At 52.8% G+C, this 19114-nt stretch overlaps 1 protein-coding gene, 1 non-coding gene and 1 pseudogene across 5 annotated transcripts in view; 1 reads left to right on the top strand and 2 right to left on the bottom strand.

Moving 5' to 3' along the window:
- Positions 1 to 3805: 3805 nt before the first annotated feature.
- LOC138570403 (28S ribosomal RNA) lies at positions 3806 to 7264 on the bottom strand (annotated as a pseudogene).
- Positions 7265 to 7685: 421 nt separating this feature from the next.
- On the bottom strand, positions 7686 to 7836 carry LOC138570628 (5.8S ribosomal RNA). Its single transcript, XR_011303666.1, has one exon. It is a non-coding gene; the product is annotated as a 5.8S ribosomal RNA (ribosomal RNA).
- Positions 7837 to 17622: 9786 nt separating this feature from the next.
- The window catches only part of AZI2 (5-azacytidine induced 2), a 676621-nt gene continuing 675129 nt past the window's right edge, over positions 17623 to 19114 (top strand). For 2 of the 4 annotated variants that reach the window (XM_069648790.1, XM_069648785.1), the window contains exon 1: positions 17623 to 17766. The gene's annotated coding sequence lies outside the window, so the exon portion shown is untranslated. The remainder of the gene's footprint in view (positions 17767 to 19114) is intronic. The other 2 variants (XM_069648787.1, XM_069648786.1) reach the window with 1 other exon arrangement.

Genomic DNA, 19114 nt, shown 5'->3' with positions numbered 1-19114 from the left:
GGACCCCTATCACGACTGAACAGCCCAGTGAAGCCCTGCTGCAGGTCCGAATCGCCAGAATCCAACGACAGAGAAGATCCTCCAGGAAACATCTTCCCTTGAGCTGGTGGGATAAACCAGTTCGCCCAAACTACAAGCCAGGACCCCTCCTTTGGTCGAATTTGCTGTACAGAGCTACAGTGGGGCGGATAGCCAGGAAGGTCGGACCCTGCTTGGGTTTTAAGGAGTGCACCTTTTATTCGTCGTTTTGCTCTGCTCCTGGTTTCTTCCCTGGGTGGCGCAGGACCCTCCAGTCTTCCTACTTCGTGCCAGTCAGACAGTCGCTTCAGGAACGGTGAGCCTGCAGGAACGTCCGCCTCAGCTCCCTCTCCGTTTTAAGGTACTGTTCAAATCCGGTTGTCCGTTTCGTTCAACTGCGGTGAAAGTGTTTGAAATCTTTCTCCAATCCGAGGGCTTGTCCTTCTCTTCTCTGAACTTTCCTACCAACCAACCTCGTCCGGAATTTGTGCCACAAACTTTACCGCCAACTACCCTGAACTGTGTGATCTTGAGCAAAAGACTTGACCCATTGACTTTGGCCCTAACCCTTTTCTAGCCGATCTCCTCACTGTAGTCTCTCTTGTTCAATTGGCCCGAGTACTTACCTGTTGGTTTTGCCCAATTTTTAATAACTTTGTCTTTCCCTCCCTTTTAAATTGCTGGAGTGCCATTTTGCTCCCACTTCATTTGTGAGCTTAACTTGTCTGGAATTTAAGGGAAGTGGTGTGGTGTATTTATGTTTGTGATTTTTAACTTGCTTAGAATAGCGAAATGTTATACAACTGTTGAGTAAATAAATATATATTCTTTTACTTAGAAACCTTGAGTCAGTGTTTGCCTGAATCATAGTAATTGCTGTCCTTTGTGTAACTATGTGGACTGCTTACTTACTCTTGAGATAAGTCTGGCTGCTCCGCTACTACTACCACTAGAACTGTGTAGTACAGGCTTGTACCAAAGGTGAAATTGTACTGTCACTTGTAGTCTTGTGTTTAGTGTTCCCATAGGGTACTGCATATAATTCTGCCTAACACAGCTGGATACCAAGATCCAACTATGAGCTTTTTAACTGCAGCAACTTTAATATACGCTATTGTAGCTGGAATTACCGCGGCTGCTGGCACCAGACTTGCCCTCTAATGGTTCCTCGTTTAACAAGTGTACTCATTCCAATTACAAGGCCTCGAAAGAGTCCTGTATTGTTATTTTTCATCGGTACCTCCCAGTCGGGAGTGGGTAATTTGCACGCCTGCTGCCTTCCTTGGATGTCGCAGCCGTTTGTCAGGCTCCCTCTCCGGAATCGAACACTGATTCCCCATTACCCGTGGTCACCATGGTAGGCACAGAAAGTACCATCGAAAGTTGATAGGGCAAAAATGCATCATCACGGGGGGCGTGCAATCGGTCCAAGATTATCTAGAGTCACCAAAGCGGCCGGGCAAGCCCAGATTGGTCTTGGTCCGATTGATAAATTCACGCATCCCGGGAGGTCAGCGCTCGTCGGCATGCATTAGCTCTAGAATTACCCCAGTTATCCAAGTAACAGATGGAGCGATCAAAGGAACCATAACTGATTTAATGAGCCAGTCGCAGTTTCACTGTACCGGCCATGTGTACTTACACATGCATGGCTTAGTCTTTGAGACAAGCATATGCTACTGGCAGGATCAACCAGGTACACACCTGCTGGAGGGTGGCAACGGGGGGGAGCCGCGCACCCGCCTCGGAGCCGACCTTCGCACCCTCTGGGGCTGTCTACGGGACCTGAGCATCAAAGAGCGTCTCCCGATGCACAGGGACAGGTCGGTCACGCAGGTGCCAGCGGCACGGCCTGCTCCGCCACGGGGTGGGTGGGAGAGGCCGGGACCAGGCACATCTTGAAGCGGTAGGGGGGTTTGCCTGCACGCTGCCACCGGTGTGGTGACAGAGGGGGTCAGCACCCCACGGAACGTGCATGCCAAACTGCTGGAGAAACCTGCTCGGTGGAGGGGCTGTGTCGTGGCTTGCGGGGGCCCACACTGGGGCTAGCGCTACCCAACCCCGTCCACTCTGATCTGACCATTGGGGAGCTGCTGGGCTGCTCGCCCTTCACTATGCTCGGAGGGGAGAGCCGCCCACACGAGGGGGCCCTCCCTGACGGGGATGGGGGGGAATACCCTGGACACAATCCCAAGGCAGGTGGAAGCGAATTGCTTGAAACAACAGCCAAGGCTGGCCAAGCAGTCCAACCCGAGACTGACCAAGTGCGCCAAATCGATCCCATGGAGTGCTGGGAAGAGCGCCACCAGCAGGTCTCTGCTGGGGCATCGCGTGAGGCACGGCCACCCGGCGGGCCCAGTGAGGTGCAGTAGTTTCGCCACGGAGGCCGGGTCGGGCAGCGAGAACCAAGAGGAGAGCAGACAGGTCCCTCTCATCCTGTCTATAGTAATCCAGAGGAAGGGGACTAAGCTTTCTTGTAATCTGTGTACCCAGAGTGACAGAGTGGAACTCTCGGCAAAGCCAACTGGAGAAATCTTTTAAATTGACGCCCATCGGGACTCCCAGAACAGCCTGGCCATCTGGTCCTTGCAGTCATTCCTATGTCCAACAGACCAGCCATCTCGTAGGGCAATGCATTCCAATGGGCCTGGGTGGGAAGGGCCTTTGGCCCCCCGCCTGACAAAGTACAGACAACCAGCAGGTGCCCAAGGGCATGGGCCAGCCCCAATGGTCATCCTCGAGCTCTGGCCAGGCCCCCTTAGAGCTCCCCCCCCTCCAGCCTTCAGCAGGGCCCCATTAGAGCTCCCACAATGCTGGTGGGGGCAGCAGCCCTGGCCACCCTCGAGCGGTCCGGGCCGCCTTAGAGCTTCTCCCACCACATTAGAGCTTTTCCCTCCGGGGAGGGACAGGGACCCCACGGCGGCCACCGGACTTGGGGACAGTCAACTCAGATGTGAGACAGACACCGAAGGCCAGCACCCCCCTCCCCTGCCACCCTGGAGCTTTTAGAGCTTTTCCCTGTGGGGAGCAATGGGGACCCCACCGGGGCTCCCCGCAGCCACCACTGGGCTCGAGGACTTTCGAAACCAGGCACGAGCCAGGTGCCCAAGACCGGGCGCAGCAGCCCGGCCATCTCCCTGGAGCTCTGGGTGGGCCCCCCTTAGAGCATTTCCCTCCAGGACTAACCCACAAACACTGTGGAACTCAGGGCCGGCCACTGTGAGCACATTTACCCCCACGTGGAGGAAAGGGACCCGCTCAGGGCGCCCCTTGACACACGCACCCCGTTTTGGACCTGACTGCACGCGGGTGACACTTACACGAGGACCAGGAGCAACCCACGAACGCCATGGAACGGTGGCGGGTAACTGCGCCACAGCTGCCCTGGAGGCTGCAGGGTGGCCCTTCCACGCCAACTATTAAGCGACATAAGACAAATGCACGAGCCAGCTGCGACTCAGGCCATCTGGTCCACCGACCACAAATCGGGTCACCTGGGCCAGATGGCACGGCGGCCGTGCCTACCCCGACCCCACCATCCAGGGGCACAGGCTTAAGGTACCACCCCACGCCCTGGGGTGGCTTGCAATCACTCTTCCCTTAAGGCACCAACTGAAGGGCCGGGCCCGAGCATTTGTTCCGCCAGGCTGACCGTGGAAGGTGAGACGAGCGCTCCCCGCCCAGCCTGCACACCACCGCGGGTGTGCACCTAGGTTGGGTGGGAGTTTCCCCATGCACCCCACGGCGCAACAGGAGGAAATATGGAGACCCTTGGCAGCGCCTTGTGACAAAAGCTTGACTCAGATGATGACTTTCAATAGATCGCAGCGAGGTAGCTGTTCTGCTACTTACGAAACCCTGACCCAAAAGCAGGTCATCTATGAATGATTTAGCACCAGGTTCCCCACGAACATGCAGTGCACTATGGGCGAGAGAGGTGGCCCCCTTCTGTCCACACTCGAGTCCCGAGGCGAGGAGCTCTACGCACCGGCCCAGATGCCGGCTATCCTAGGCCAACCAAGGCTCCACAGCGATGTGGTATTGTGGTATTGTTATGGTTTACGGGGGATTCTGACTTAGAGGCGTTCAGTCATAATCCAACAGATGGTAGCTTCGCCCCATTGGCTCCTCAGCCAAACACATACACCAAATGTCTGAACCTGCGGTTCCTCTTGTACCGAGCAGGATTACTATTTATCAACACATCATCAGTAGGGTAAAACTAACCGGTCTCACAACGGTCTAAACCCACCTCACGTTCCCCATTAGTGGGTGACCAATCCAAAGCTTGGTGAATTCCGCTTCGCAGTGATAGGAAGAGCCGACATCAAAGGATCAAAAAGCGACGTTGATATGAACGATTGGCCGCAACAAGCCAGTTATCCCTGTGGTAACTTTTCTGACAGCTTGAAACCCAAAAAGTCAGAAGGATCACGAGGCCCTGCTTTCACAGTCTGTATTCATACTGAAAATCGAGATCAAGCAAGCTTTTGCTCTTCTGTTCCACGGGAGGTTTCTGTCCTCCCTGAGCTCGCCTTAGGACCACTGCGTTATCGTTTCACAGGAGTACCACCCCAGTCAAACTCCTCACCTGCCACTGTCCCCACGGAGCGGGTCACGCCCGATGGGCGCCGGGCCTTAGGAGCCAGAAGCGAGAGCCTCCCCGGGCAGTGAAAAAATGAGTAGTGGTATTTCACCAGCGGGCCGAGGGGCTCCCACTTATCCTACACCCCTCATGTCTCTTCACAGTTGCAGACTAGAGGCAAGCACAATCAGGTCTTCTTTCCCTGCTGGTTCTGCCAAGCTTGTTCCCTTGTCTGTGGTTTCGCTAGATAGTAGGTAGGGACAGTGGGAATCTCGTTCATCCATTCATGAACATCACAAATTAGATGACAAGGCATTTGGCTACAAGAGAGTCCTAGTTACTCCGCCGTTTACCCGCGCTTCATTGAAGTTCTTCACTTTGACATTCAGAGCACTGGGCAGATCACATAGCGCCAACACCAACCGCGTGCCTTTGCAATGCTTTGTTTTAATTAAAGTCCCCTGTTCCGCACCAGTTATAAGTCAGCTGCTAGGCGTCAGCCGAAGCAGAATGTCGGCCCCGAACCCAGGGAGGGGAATAGAGAGGCGACCACCGCAGCTGGGACCGTCCACAGGAAGGGCCCGGTGTGCGTCCAGAGTCGTCAGCACCGCCCCCTCAGGGGGAGGGGCGAGACACCTTGTCCAGCCACAGCATGTGCCCAGCCCCGCACCCCATCCCTCCCAGCCCTTAGAGCCAATCCTTATCCCAAAGTTATGGATCTGACTTGCCGACTTCCCTTACCTACATTGTTCCAACATGCCAGAGACCGTTCACCTTGAAGAACTGCTTCGGATATGGGTACGGCCCAGCGCGAGATTTACACCATCTCCCCTGTATTTTCAAGTCCCAGCGAGAGCTCACTGGACGCCGCCGGAACCCCAATGCTTTCCAAGGCTCAAACCCCTCGGGGCGAAACCATTACAGGGTAAACTCTCAGCGGAGCTCCCGCCGGCTTCTCCGGGATCATTTGCGTTAAATGCTCTGGATAATGCAAGGGTGTCCGTCTCCGCCACTCCGAGGATCTCAACCTGACTCCCTTTCGATCGGCTGAGGGCAACGGAGGCCATCGCCCGTCCCTTCCGAACTGCGCTCGCCCGTCTCTTAGGACCGACTGACCCATGTTCAATTGCTATTCACATGGAACCCTTCTCCACTTCGGCCTTCAAAGTTCTTGTTTGATTATTTGCTACTACCACCAAGATCTGCACCTGCGGCAGCTCCACCCGGGCCCTCGCCTGGGCTTCCGTGTGCACCACAGCAGCCCTCCCACTCATCTCGGCATAGCCCCTGCGGCTCTCAGCACCGGCCGGGTATTGGCCCGATGCTCCAGCACCATCCATTTTCAGGGCTGGTTGATTTCGGCAGGTGAGTTGACACTACTTCCATGGCCACCGCCCTGCTGTCTATATCAACCAACACCTTTTCTGGGGTCTGATGAGCGTCGGCATCAGGCGCTTTAACCCGGCATTTGGTTCATCCCGCAGCCCCAGTTCTGCTTTCCAAAAGTTGCCCACTAGGCACTTGCATTCAATGCCCGGCACCACGCCAGCGAACCGGGCTTCTTACCCATTTAAAATTTGAGAATAGGTTATGATCCTTTTGGCCCCAAGACCTCTAATCATTTGCTTTACCAGATAAAACTGGGGTTTCTGTGCACCAGCTATCCTTAGGGAAACTCGGGAGGGAACCAGCTACTAGATGGTTCGATTAGTCTTTCGCCCCTATACCCAGGTTGGATGACCGATTTACACATCAGGACTAGGGGCCTCCACCAGGCCTAGTTCACCATCTTTCAGGCCCGTTCACAAACACTCATGCTCCATCTCCCTGACAGAGCGGGCCGATGGTGGACCCACCGCAACCGGATCCCACCGCAATTGGCGCGTGGCAGTCCTCCCCTTCTTTGCACCACAGGGTTTAATTCGACCCTCCGACTCCGACATCACCTCAGACCCCTGGCACACTTTGTGGGCCTTCCCGTCCGGCAGCACGACATGGTCGGGGCACACCCCGAGGGCAGTCCACCACAGTCGCATCGGGAGCCGTGTCTCCCATCGCCGGCCTGGCAACCCCCAAGAGGGGCCAGGACGGTTGCCGGAGAAGGGCATGGGAGCGGTCAATCTCCCTAGGCCCTGCGGACACAGCAAAACTGCTGTTGGGAGGCTGTAACACTCTCGGCCTTCACAGCCGGTCACGATGCACCGCCACAGAGAAAAAGCACCCTGCGGGGGCTGGGTGTGACCTGGCTGCAGTCCCGCAAAGGTATCCACTGTTCCAGGCGACCAACCTGCCTGCCGTGTTGAATCCTGCAGGCGGACCCCACCAGTTTACCTCTCAACTGGTTTCACGCCCTCTTGAACACTCTCTTCAAAGTTTTTTTCAACTTTCCCTTACAGTACTTGTTAGCCATCAGTCTCGCGCCGTATTTAGCTTTAGATGGGAGTTTACCACAAACTTTGGGCTGCATTCCCAAGCAACCTGACTCCAAGACCCAATCCTGGCGTGCCAGAGGCTGCTACCGGCCCAACACAGTCCGCAGGGTGAGACTTGATCAGAACGACTTGAGCCCCCTGAGCGATGCAGGGGAGTCCGTCTTCTGTATGCCACATTTCCCACGCCTGCAGCTGATCTGAGGCCATAGTCGGGGGAGAACAAAGCTCGGGGCAGTTAGCCCCAGCCCCATGCCTCTGGCGCAGCTGAGTGTGCGCTGTCCCGATCTGTGGCCGAAGCCCACATGGTCGCGAGGCCCACGCTCCATGGCCATCCTGCACCGGCAGCCGATGTCACCACACATAGCACGTCCAGGTGCCCTGGGGTAGGGTGAAGGTCCGCCAGGCTTTAAGGCCTGCTGCTGCCGCCACCACATGGAGGGCGCGCCGGCCACCTGGCCTTCCCGAAACTTGCATGAGGTGGGGAAACTGGGGAGGACGAGACACGCTGGCAATGAGCCTGCGCGTCAGGTCCAGGGATCCTGCGATGGTGCCGATTGGGGTCTGACCTTAGGGGGACGATGGGAACGGGGTCCCTGCAACAGCCCCAGCCACGCCCCTTGGAGGGAACCCCAGGGCGATTGATGTACAAGCGACCCTCAGGCAGGCGTAGCCCCAGGAGGAACCCGGGGCCGCATGGTGCGTTCAAAGTGTTGATCAATGTGTCCTGCAATTCACACCAATTCTCGCAGCTAGCTGTGTTCTTCAACGACGTGCGAGCCGAGTGATGCGCCGCCAAGTGTCACAGGCAAGCCGCCTGTGGTGAGACAACCTAGCGCCCAGTCTAGCTCGGCCGAGACCATTGTGGTTTAAAAACAAAACTAAATAAATCCAGACGCTCAGCCTGGGAAGCCTGCCTGCAGCAGCACAGCACTTCACTCATCCTTCCCCGTCCCCCTCCGCTCCCCTTTTTGGGGGGGGGGGAGGGGAGGATGAGGCTGGGGGACGGATAGCGTTGCAGGCCAGAGACAGCACAGGCAGGGGTCGGGTGGGACCGCTAGAGTCTTCAAACCCCGGCCCGGCCGCACAGGGTTGAGTCCCAGGCACCTGGGCAAGAGGGAAGGTCACCTGCTGCGCTAGCGGACCTGGCCATCGCTCGCCCACAGCGACTGGAACCTCGGCACCCGCCCGTCGAGTAAGCCTGCTGCGCCATGGCTCAGGGCTCGCGCATAGCGTGGCGAGCCCCTGTCTGCCTGGGGAGGCACCCCTCGAGAGCAGTCATGTTTCCCTCAGCTCCCGACTGCCCCCACTGGGGACTTCCCTGCTGACCCGGGTCCGCCCACCAATGCCCACCCACTGGTGTGTCAGAGAGAGGAGTGCACGGCGCTGGCCTGACCAGCAGCCGACTCAAGTGAGGAAAGGGGGGCTGGGGGAGGGGGCACGCAGGGCTCCCTTTCCGGTGTGTGGTTGGGGACATCCCCAGCAGGTTAACCCAATCCTGCCAGGCATCTCTGTCCATCTGCTGGGTCGCGGACCCTCGTCCGATGGAAGGGGAATCCCCGCTCCCCGGCACCCGGTTGCCCACACGCCCCGGACCGCTCTGCGAAAGGTGCCCCGAGCTGTGGGTGTGCGCGTCTCGGATGCAACCGTGGTCGGGCTCACAGGTCTCCCTCCGGCTGCTCCGCTGTTAATGATCCTTCATGCCCCCACTCACAAGCAGATACCCCAGCTCTACATGTCCCAATTCACACTCAAATGCTCAATTTCTCCTTCCAAAACAAGTTCCAGATTCAAATGTCACCATCCCTCCCTCCAAACACACAGACACTAACATCCGTCCCTCCATACCTACACCAGGATGCTCCACCCCTACCTCCAGACTCCCACTCAGATGGCGCCATCCGTCCTCTCGCTATACCCACACCCGATTACCCCATCCCTTCCACACACACACACACATGCTCCCACCTCTTCCATAAACCAACACCCTTCTCTCCAGACATACATACCCAATCCCTCCATTCACACCCAGATGCACCCTTTCCTACCAGAGTGCTCCAGCCCTCACTCAGACCCACATGCTCCATCATTCCTCGACACGCCCACATCACATGCCCCGTCCCTCCATTCCAGAAAAACGATGCCCCCACCGATCCAGACTCCACCAAGATGCCCAATACCTTCAAGACCCATACCATGATGCCCCATACTCCCTCCACACAGCAAGATGCCCCTATCCCTCTGCGACCAATGAGCCCCCCCATCTCTCCCTCCAGACCCACACCAATGTGTCCTATGCCTCCCTCTCAGACCCACACCAAGATGCCACCATGTATCTAGACCCACACCACAATGCCCCAACCCTCCATGCCAGACCCCACCAAGATGCCACCAATCCCCCCCCTCGAGACCCATACCATGATGCCCCATCCTTCCTCCACACAGGAAGAAGCCCCCATCCTGCCCTCCAGACTCAAACCAAGATATCCATCTCCACACACCAAGATGCCCTATGCCAGCCTTCAGACCCAAACAAAATTTGCTACATCCCTCCCTCCAGACCCACACCAAGATGCCCCATCCCACTCTCCCAACCAACACCTAGATGACCCATGCCAATCTACAGAACAAATGCCCCATATTCTGTTCCAAATCGACACTAATGTGCCCTCATCCATCGCATACCCCCCCAAGATGCCCCCCATCCTGCCTTCCAGACCCACACCTAGACGATCCATCCCTCCGGACCCACACCATGCCCCAATAGCTCCCCCCAGACCCAAACCAATAAGCCCCATCCCTCCCATCAAACCAACACCAATGGGCCCCCATGCCCACCCTCAAGATGCACACAGATGTCCCCATCCTGCCCACACCAGGATGCCCCATCCCACCCTCCAGACCAACAGATGCCCCATATCTGTTCAGACCAACACCAATGGGCCCCATCACACATCAAGATGCCCCCATCCTGCCCTCCAGACCCACACCTAGATGAACCATCCCTTCTCCCAGATCCACATTGTACCCCTATCATTTGCCCAGAAACAGACCTATGTCCTCCATCCCTCCCTGCAGACCCACACCAAAGTGATCTGTCCCTCCCCTGAACACCAACGTGCCATCATCCACTCCCTCGATGCCCCATCCCACCCTCCAGATGCACACAGATGTCTCCATCCCACCCACACCAGGATGCCCCAATCCAACCTCCAGACCAACAGATGCCCCATATCTGTTCCAGACCGATACCAATGTGCCCCCATCCATTGCATACCCCAAGATACCAACATCTCTCCATCCAGACCCCCACCAATATGCCCCCATCCCTCCCCAGACAAATGTGCCCATCCAACACAGACCAGGATGCCCCATCGCTCAAGACCCACACCATTGTGCCCCGACCATCCCAAACCAATGTGCCCCATCCCTCCCTCCAGATCCACACCAATGTGCCCCCACCTCTACCCGCAGACCCACACCAATATGTCCCTATCCAACCATCCAGATGCACACAGAAATCCCCATCCCACCCACACCAGGATGCCCTATCCCACCCTCCAGAACAGATGCCCCATACCTGTCCAAGACAGACACCCATGTGCCCCCATCCATTACAGACCCCAAGATGCCACCATCACTCCCTCCAGACTCACACCAATATGCCCCCATCCCTCCCCAGACAAATGTGCCCATTCAACCCAAATCAGGATACCCCATCACTCAAGACTCACACCAATGTACTTCCATCCACTCCCACCAGAGCCACACCAAGATGCCCCATCCCAACCTCCAGACCAACAGATGCCCCATACCTGTTCCAGACCGACACCAATGTGTCCCCATCCATTGCAGACTCCACCAGGATGCCACCATCCCTCCCGAGACCAATGTGCCTGTCCCTCCCATCAAACCCACACCAATGTGCCCCATCCATGTCCCAGCCCTGTCCCCAGACCCACACCACTATGTCCTTATCCCTCCCTCCAGACCCACACCAATGTGCCCCATCTCTCCGGACCCACACCAGCATGCCCCTAACTATTCAGACCCCACCAAGATGCGCCATCTCTCCCTCTAGACCAATACCATAATGCCCCAACCTCCCGCCACATAGCAAGATGCCCCTTTCAGACGAACGCCAAGATGCCTCTCCCGAACCACATGCAGATAGCCCCAGCCGCCCCCCTCTAAAACCACCCATAAACACACCCTCATTAAACATTAAATTACCCATTAGCCCACTTTATCAGTTAAACACCACATCCACTGACCCTTTTCGTAGCCCTCCATACCTTTCACGTTGAATACCTGAACATGATTTTTAAAATAAATGTAATGTTCCGTTCCACTGTCTCACCCTGGTGTCTTGCAAGAACGTTCACGGTATCCCAAAGAAAATGCTAATTGTATTCTCAGCTAGCCAAGAGCGCACATATTGCTGCTGCTCCTGCAGCCGGCCAGCCAAGAGCACACAGATTGCTGCTGCTCTTGCAGCCTGGCAGCTGTGATGTCGTCACATAACTCCCTGGTCACGTGGAGAGGAACACGGGGCCGCAGGAAGGGGAGGGACAGGATAGGACGTGTGTCAGGTAGTTCCTGGGTAACGGCATACGAATAAAGATGTGTTGATGAAGACTCTGCGTCTGTCCATTATTTGAATGTGAGAAGTGCGTGTAGAGATCTTTACACATCTCGACACTGGCGACGAGCGAATTCACGCAGTACAACCACTTTTCCGGCGCTTCAGGCGCAACGGCAGTGTACGGCGGGTGGGAGTGAGTATACTCCCCGCCAGCTGAAACTCTCCTCAGGAGTCCGAGCGGGGTTTCACGAGTACCCGCCAACGGCGACAAGAAGATTCGCGGGTGGAGCGCATCGGCTCCCTGCAGTTCTTCACGTCCGTTTTCGCGGGTGGAGCGCATCGGCTCCCTGCGACTGTTCGCGTCCCGAGAGGTGGATTTGCCCGTGAGTAGAGCGCATTTGGCTCCTCACACAGAAGCGCGTGAGTGGAGCGCGTTGGCTCCTCACAGCGTTCCCGCCAACGGCGACAAGGAGATTCGCGGGTGGAGCGCATCGGCTCCCTGCGACGGCTCGCATCCCGTGAAGGGGATTTCCCCGTGAGTGGAGCGCATTGGCTCCTCACGCAGAAGCGCGTGAGTGGAGCGTGTCGGCTCCTCACAGCGTTCCCGCCAAAAGGAAGTGGCACCAGTGGGTGGAGCGCATCGGCTCCCCACGCTTATAGAAGGTACGCTTGCTACAAGCGGAGCACACGCGAGTGGAGCACATCGGCTCCCCACAGAGATTTTCTCTCTTCAAAAAAAAAAAAAATTCTCTTTTCTCTCTCTCTCGCTCATCTCCTTGTGAAAGATTGAGGAACTTTTTTTTAAATAATTGAGGAGGCCACGTGGGTGGAGCGCATCGGCTCCCCACACACCTTTTACGTCACACACAGAACATTCACCATTTTCAAGTCAAGCATCAAGAGAAAACGTAGCTGTTATCTACTACTACACTCAGTAAGTGCACAGTTGTATAACATTTGTCATGCTTGATGACTCGTCTGAGGAATCACTAACAGTACAAGTAACTCCTGCTAGAGCAACACGCACAAGCATGACAGACGGCCTCATAACACAGCTACCCCCCAATTTTGACCTGAGTGACACCAGCACACTGGGGCTAAGGTGGAAGAAGTGGGTGAGGGATTTTGAAGTGTGTCTCAAGGCGGTAGGTCCTTTGGAGGATGAAAGGAAGCACAGCTTACTCACCCATGCCATAGGATCAAATGTGAGAGACATTCTAGATGAAATTCCTGAAGATGACAGACACCTACACCAAATTGAAGACAACCCTAACCAATTATTTCACGCCACACACAAACGTGGACTATGAGCGACACATCTTTCACACCACTAAACAACTAAAAGGTGAAACAATGGATGCGTTTGTGATGAGACTAAGAATAAAAATGAAACACTGCGATTTTAACAATTACTCAAATGAGGAAGCACTTCGCTCACAGATAATAGTAGGGTGTGAAAGCGGTGATTTCAGAAAACGACTTCTGCAAAAACCTCGAAACCTGGAAGAGATTCTACGCCTGGCTCGATCCGATGCGGCGCTGACAGCACAGGTAGAAGGTCTTGATGGCATCACCATCATTCATGGGAAGCATGAGAATCTACATAAACTTGAGAGCACTACCAAAGGAAACACAGATCCATTTTGCTATCGTTGCGGACATGAATATCCTCATGAAGGCACATGCCCCGCCATGGGTCATGTTTGCTCTGCCTGCGGGGGAGAAAATCATTACAAGGCTGTATGCTACATATACCGTAGCAAAATGCGAGGAAGTGGAAGAAATAGACGCTCCACACCAGAAAGAGAGCCGAGGCGTCTGAGTCCCAATCGTGACTCACACTACCAGAATGACGCGACACGCTGCAGACAACGAGAAGAACCGTCGGATCGAAGACAACCAAGGACCTCACAGGAATGGCGAGACAACAAATCTACATCCTCAGGACGAAGAAGACGTCCTCAGAGATATGTCAGGTGTTTGGTAGAACAATCACATTCTGACAGCATCTCTAGCACCTCCTCAGAGGACAAACCCAAGAAGGAATCAAATCTACGAAGAGGAGAACCACGGATAAAAGGCTACCTATATGCACTTGGAAACCCCACTGCAAAAGAGAACAGCCCCACTCTCATCATCAATGTCAACCAAGTGGCTGCCGAATTTCTGGTGGACACGGGAGCCACGGTTAATGTGGTGAGTGAGGAAGTTTCCAACAACATGCCAAATGCATCACGTTTGCAACCAGCTAGAGCACTCATCTTTCCGTATGGCTCCAAGACGCCGCTACCGTGTAAAGGCTTCTTCAAGGCATCATGTAGATACAAAGATCACGTAAAAGAAATACCTATGCATGTTCTTCAAGCTGCCACCGACAGTGGATGCATTCTTAGTTACAAATCTGCGGTCGACATGGGGCTAATTCATGTTCTGTATAGACTCATGATGCATAAGCATCTGGACCCCACTGCCAACATTGACAAAATTTTCCCTGCATTGTTCAAAGGACTAGGAAAATTGAAGGACAGACAAATTGAACTACATATAGACAACAGCATTCCCCCTGTAGCGCAGCATTACCGCGGTATTCCCATTAATATACAAAAGCAAGTGGAAACCGAACTAATGAAACTCTTAGAAGCAGACATATTGAACCTGCTGAAGGCCCCACTCCTTGGGTATCCCCCATAGTGCCAGTCCCAAAAAGGGACTCCGCTGACATTCGCATTTGTGTGGACATGCGAAGACCAAATGAAGCAATCTTGAGAGAACGTCATCAATCTCCTAGGATAACGGACATGGTACATATGCTCAATGGAGCCACAGTGTTTTCAAAACTGGACCTCAATAAAGGATACCATCAATTAGAACTCCACAAAAGGTCCAGATACATCACCACTTTTGCTACTCACCTGGGTCTCTATAGATATAAGCGGCTCAGTTTTGGAGTTTCTTCAGCAGCAGAAATTTTTCAATCAGAAATTCATAACATAATCAAACACGTGCCAAATTGCTTGAACTATAGCGACGACATCTTAGTATTTGGACAAAATCAAGAGCAACACGATGACACACTTATGCGTGTGTGCATGGCACTGGAGGAAGCACACCTCACCCTGAACAAGGACAAATGCGAATTTAGAAAGCCAACCCTACGATTTTTCGGCCACATTTTCTCTAAAAGTGGAATGACACCGGATCCTGAGAAGGTCAGTGCACTCACGAGCACGACACCACCAACCTCCGTCACCGATCTGCGATCATTTCTAGGCCTAGCAAGTTATTGCACAAGATACATAAAGGATTTTGCATCGGTCAGTGCACCCTTGAGAGCCCTCACCAAACTTAACGCCGACTTCCGATGGACAGATGAATGCCAACAAGCGTTCCAAGTCATCAAAGATCGCATTGCGGATGCCAAGAATATGGCATATTTTGACCCACGGAAGCACACAGAATTAATAGTGGATGCTAGTCCAGTTGGCCTAGGGGCCATTCTAACTCAACTTGATCGCAAAGATGGCCAGGCCATACATGTAGTATCCTATGCCAGTCGCAGCCTCTCAAAAACTGAACAAGCATACTCACAAGCCGAGAGGGAAGGTTTGGCTGTTGTGTGGGCATGCGAGCACTTTCATCTTTTTCTTTATGGGAAACCTTTCACAATAGTCACAGACCACCAGGCATTACTATTCATCTATGGCAATGCTCAAGCCAAAATGCCTCCCAGAATAGCTTGGTGGGCTCTAAGGCTACAAGACTACCAATTTAACATCATTCATCGACCGGGAAAAGAACAAAATCCAGCGGACTTCCTTTCGCGTCACCCCAGTCAAGATTACAACCCCGATCCATCCATTGCAGACCAATACATCATGTATGTGGTCCAGGAAAGTACCCAACAAGGTTTGGACATGGAACAAATAGCCAGAGAAACCAACTCGGACCATGCAATGCAGATCATCATGAGATGTCTTGAGACAGGTCACTGGAAACATGCAAAGCAACTCAAAGAAGACGTAGGAGAGGAAACTAGACAAGACATCACCTGTCTACTAACAGTAAAGGAAGAGCTCGCTGAAACAGAAGGACTATTACTGAAAGGGACAAAACTAGTGATTCCTCATTCGTTGAGGAAAAGGGTCCTTGAGCTTGCGCATGAAGGACACTGAGGAATAATGTCCACCAAGAGGATGTTGCGACAAAGAGTATGGTTCCCTCAAATGGACACACAAGTGGAAGAGCTGCTCAAAAACTGTCCCACGTGTGTGGTTCTTAACCCTCAAACTAGACCTGAACCGCTCAGAATGACTGAATTACCCAAAGGAACCTGGGAAGAAATTGCAGTAGATCACTATGGCCCTTTGGAAGGGGGTGAATATGTCCTTGTGGCAATCGACGAATATTCAAGATTCCCAGATGTACAAATTGTACCGTCAACAGCGGCATATCATACCATCCCTGCATTGGATAGAATGTTTGCTACATACGGAATTCCAAAAGTAGTGAAATCAGATAATGGACCCCCATTTACAGGACAAGATTTCAAAACCTTCGCAGAATATATGGGTTTCCATCACCGAAAAGTAACACCGTTATGGCCTCAAGCGAACGGTGCAGTTGAACCGTGCAGTTGAACGATTCATGGGAAATGTTAAACGCACCACGCAGATAGCTCGCCTGACGGGAGAACCGGTGGAGAAATTACTGTGTAAGTTAATGAGAGACTATCGCAATACCCCACACAGCACCACTGGCAAATCACCATCAGAAGTCATGTTTGGAAGAAATGTGCGAACCAGACTACCCCACATAGAACTAGAGGAAGAGAAGTACAAAGGTGACGCTGAAATGAGACAACAAGACGCGTCCCGGAAAACGAATATGAAAGACACAGCAGATAAGAAAAGAAGGGCCGAAGAGAATGATTTGGAACCGGGAGACATCGTCATTGCGAGACAGCCACAACATCGCAAGAACATGGGAGCGTTCAATGAAGAACCCCTCACCATCACGCAGAGGAAAGGCTCTCTCATCACGGCTGAAGGAACTACGCATGTAATTACAAGAAACAGCTCTCACTTCAAAAAAATGCCAGGGATCATACCCCTAGTCGAACATTACATGCCAAGAGACACTGTGGTGCGGGATGCACCCTATGAAGGAGACCAGGAAGATTCCGACACTGATGAGCCCCGTTGGCTACCTCAGGAATCGAGTGAAAGGAATAACTGGATGCCCTGATAACGAACTTGATGTTTAGTTTGGGGGGGGGTGGGGGAGTGTGATGTCATCACATAACTCCCTGGTCACGTGGAGAGGAACACAGGGCCGCAGGAAGGGGAGGGACAGGATAGGACGTGTGTCAGGTAGTTCCTGGGTAACGGTATACGAATAAAGATGTGTTGATGAAGACTCCGCGTCCGTCTATTATTTGAATGTGAGAAGTGTGTGTAGAGATCTTTACACATCTCTATAGCAGCCAGAGCCTTCCCGGTTCGATCAGAAAAAAGACGATGAGGGACAAGACGAAGTCGGACGCTCCAGAGTCTTGCAGAAACCAGAAACGTATCGATATCCCGAAGAAAATGCACAAGCCAAAGGCGCGAAGAGTCCAGTCGTTGCACTTGCATCAGCGACCAAAGTCTTCCCGTAATTCCTGCTGCTCTTGCAGCCTGGTAGCCAGAGCCTCCCCGAGTTCCAGCTCGAGCTAAAGACACGCAGATTCCGGTTGCACCGGCAACCAGAGACTTCCCGCTCACTGAAATTGCTATGGGACGGCTTCATCGATCCGGAAATATTACAATGATGACGTAGGATATCACGTGAAGAAGAGTAGGCGGGCCGTTTCTCGGATAGGAACTAGCGGCTACCTTAGCACTACCGTTCTCCTTCCTCTATGATTCTCTTCCTAAAACACGTAGACGTCCTACGTGTGTGAACGTCACGGCGACTTAACGGCATTTTAGATATACGTGTTAAACGTAGTGACGTCTTAAAGACATTTTAGAAAGTGTCGGCAAACTTTAAAATACACGCTAAGATGTAGGGTCTCATAAGAACTTTAAATGTGTGTTTCAATTGATAATGAAACCAACACAAGCCCTCCCTTTACCAAACACTCCCTTTCAGTTTTCAGGCAGCATTAGGTAAGTGAATGCGATGTAATTCTTAAAGTGAATGACATATGTATTTTTTTTAGCATCCATTAACTTGGATCGTTCTCACCCCTTTGTTGTTATATTGGTAAGAGGAGCCCTTTTGCAACCTTTGAAAATGCACTTTGAAGTGAGAGGCTGAAGCTGTAATTCGTTGTATTGTACTTATCACATGTTGAAATTAAAAATAGTAACTACGTCACTTTCGAAACATCTAGTTTTGAAATTACACAGAGTAGCCTGTTGTTGATATCGTAGCTGCTACGAAGCTCATTTACAGTACAGGCTCTGGAGTGCTCGCTGACGCAGTAACATAGCTGCTACACAAACCGTGGTCTGGTGTAAGTGACTCAAATATATATATATGCACCGGCTAATTATTGCGGACGTGTAGCTTTCTCCAGTTAAAGACTTCCAGTGCCTACTCTGAAAGTAGCGATTCCCCAGGGCTAGTGGCTGTATATCGGTACTTTCTCTGGGTCTAATGACCCTTCTGTGGATAATAACTGAAGGCACAGTGTCTGTTCTAAGTTTAATGGCTGCCGACACAGAAACAACACCGCGATGAATATCAGCAGACCCTACACGAATGGTACAGACACAGTACCTGCTCTGGAGGTAATGACTTCCGATACAGTACATACCTGCTCATCTGCTACATTTGACAATACCTGCCCTGGGGCAATAATTACAGGTACAGTACCGGATCTGGGATACCGACTCGAGACACAGTACTTGCCCTGGAACTAATGGCGTTTGCTGCAGTACCTGCTAATCCGTTACATATGACAGAATACCTAAATGGGGGCATGCACAGTACGTACTCTGAGGCTAACGATTCCAGTCACAGTAGCTACTCTGGAGCTAATGGTATTCAACACAATAGCTGCTCATGAGCTAATCTGGGGTTAATGACTACAACAATAGTAAAAACCCCATGCACCCTTTCCTTCTCGTGTGTCCTTTCCCATTCCCAATGTCCCTCTGACACCTCGAACCCCACTCTCTAAAATTAACGTACAGTGTAAAGAAGTGATCAGCAGGGATAAACCATCGTGCCACGATTTTCGAAACGTGTTTGCTCATTCACTTCACTTATGCTAAAAAGGTGGTGAACCCTGCACAAAGGACATTTAATTATGTGCATCATAGTTGTGCACACTGAGGTGCCCTTTTTCCCACCAAATAAAGAACTGCACAAGGCAGAGGGTGGAAAGGGGGTTCTGGGCATTCACAAGTAAATCCCGATTTTCAAAAGAGGTGCACTTTTCAAAGCACTGTGGGAAAAAGACATTTCCCTGTGCCTATTAGGAACCGGTGCAGTGGGATATATAATGTA

This window comes from Ambystoma mexicanum, chromosome 2q (assembly GCF_040938575.1).
Source record: "Ambystoma mexicanum isolate Mex_15411 chromosome 2q, UKY_AmexF1_1, whole genome shotgun sequence".
In the NCBI taxonomy this organism is placed as follows: Eukaryota; Metazoa; Chordata; class Amphibia; order Caudata; family Ambystomatidae; genus Ambystoma; species Ambystoma mexicanum.
Note: the sequence above shows the minus strand (reverse complement) of the source record. Positions and strands in the feature narration are given on the sequence as shown.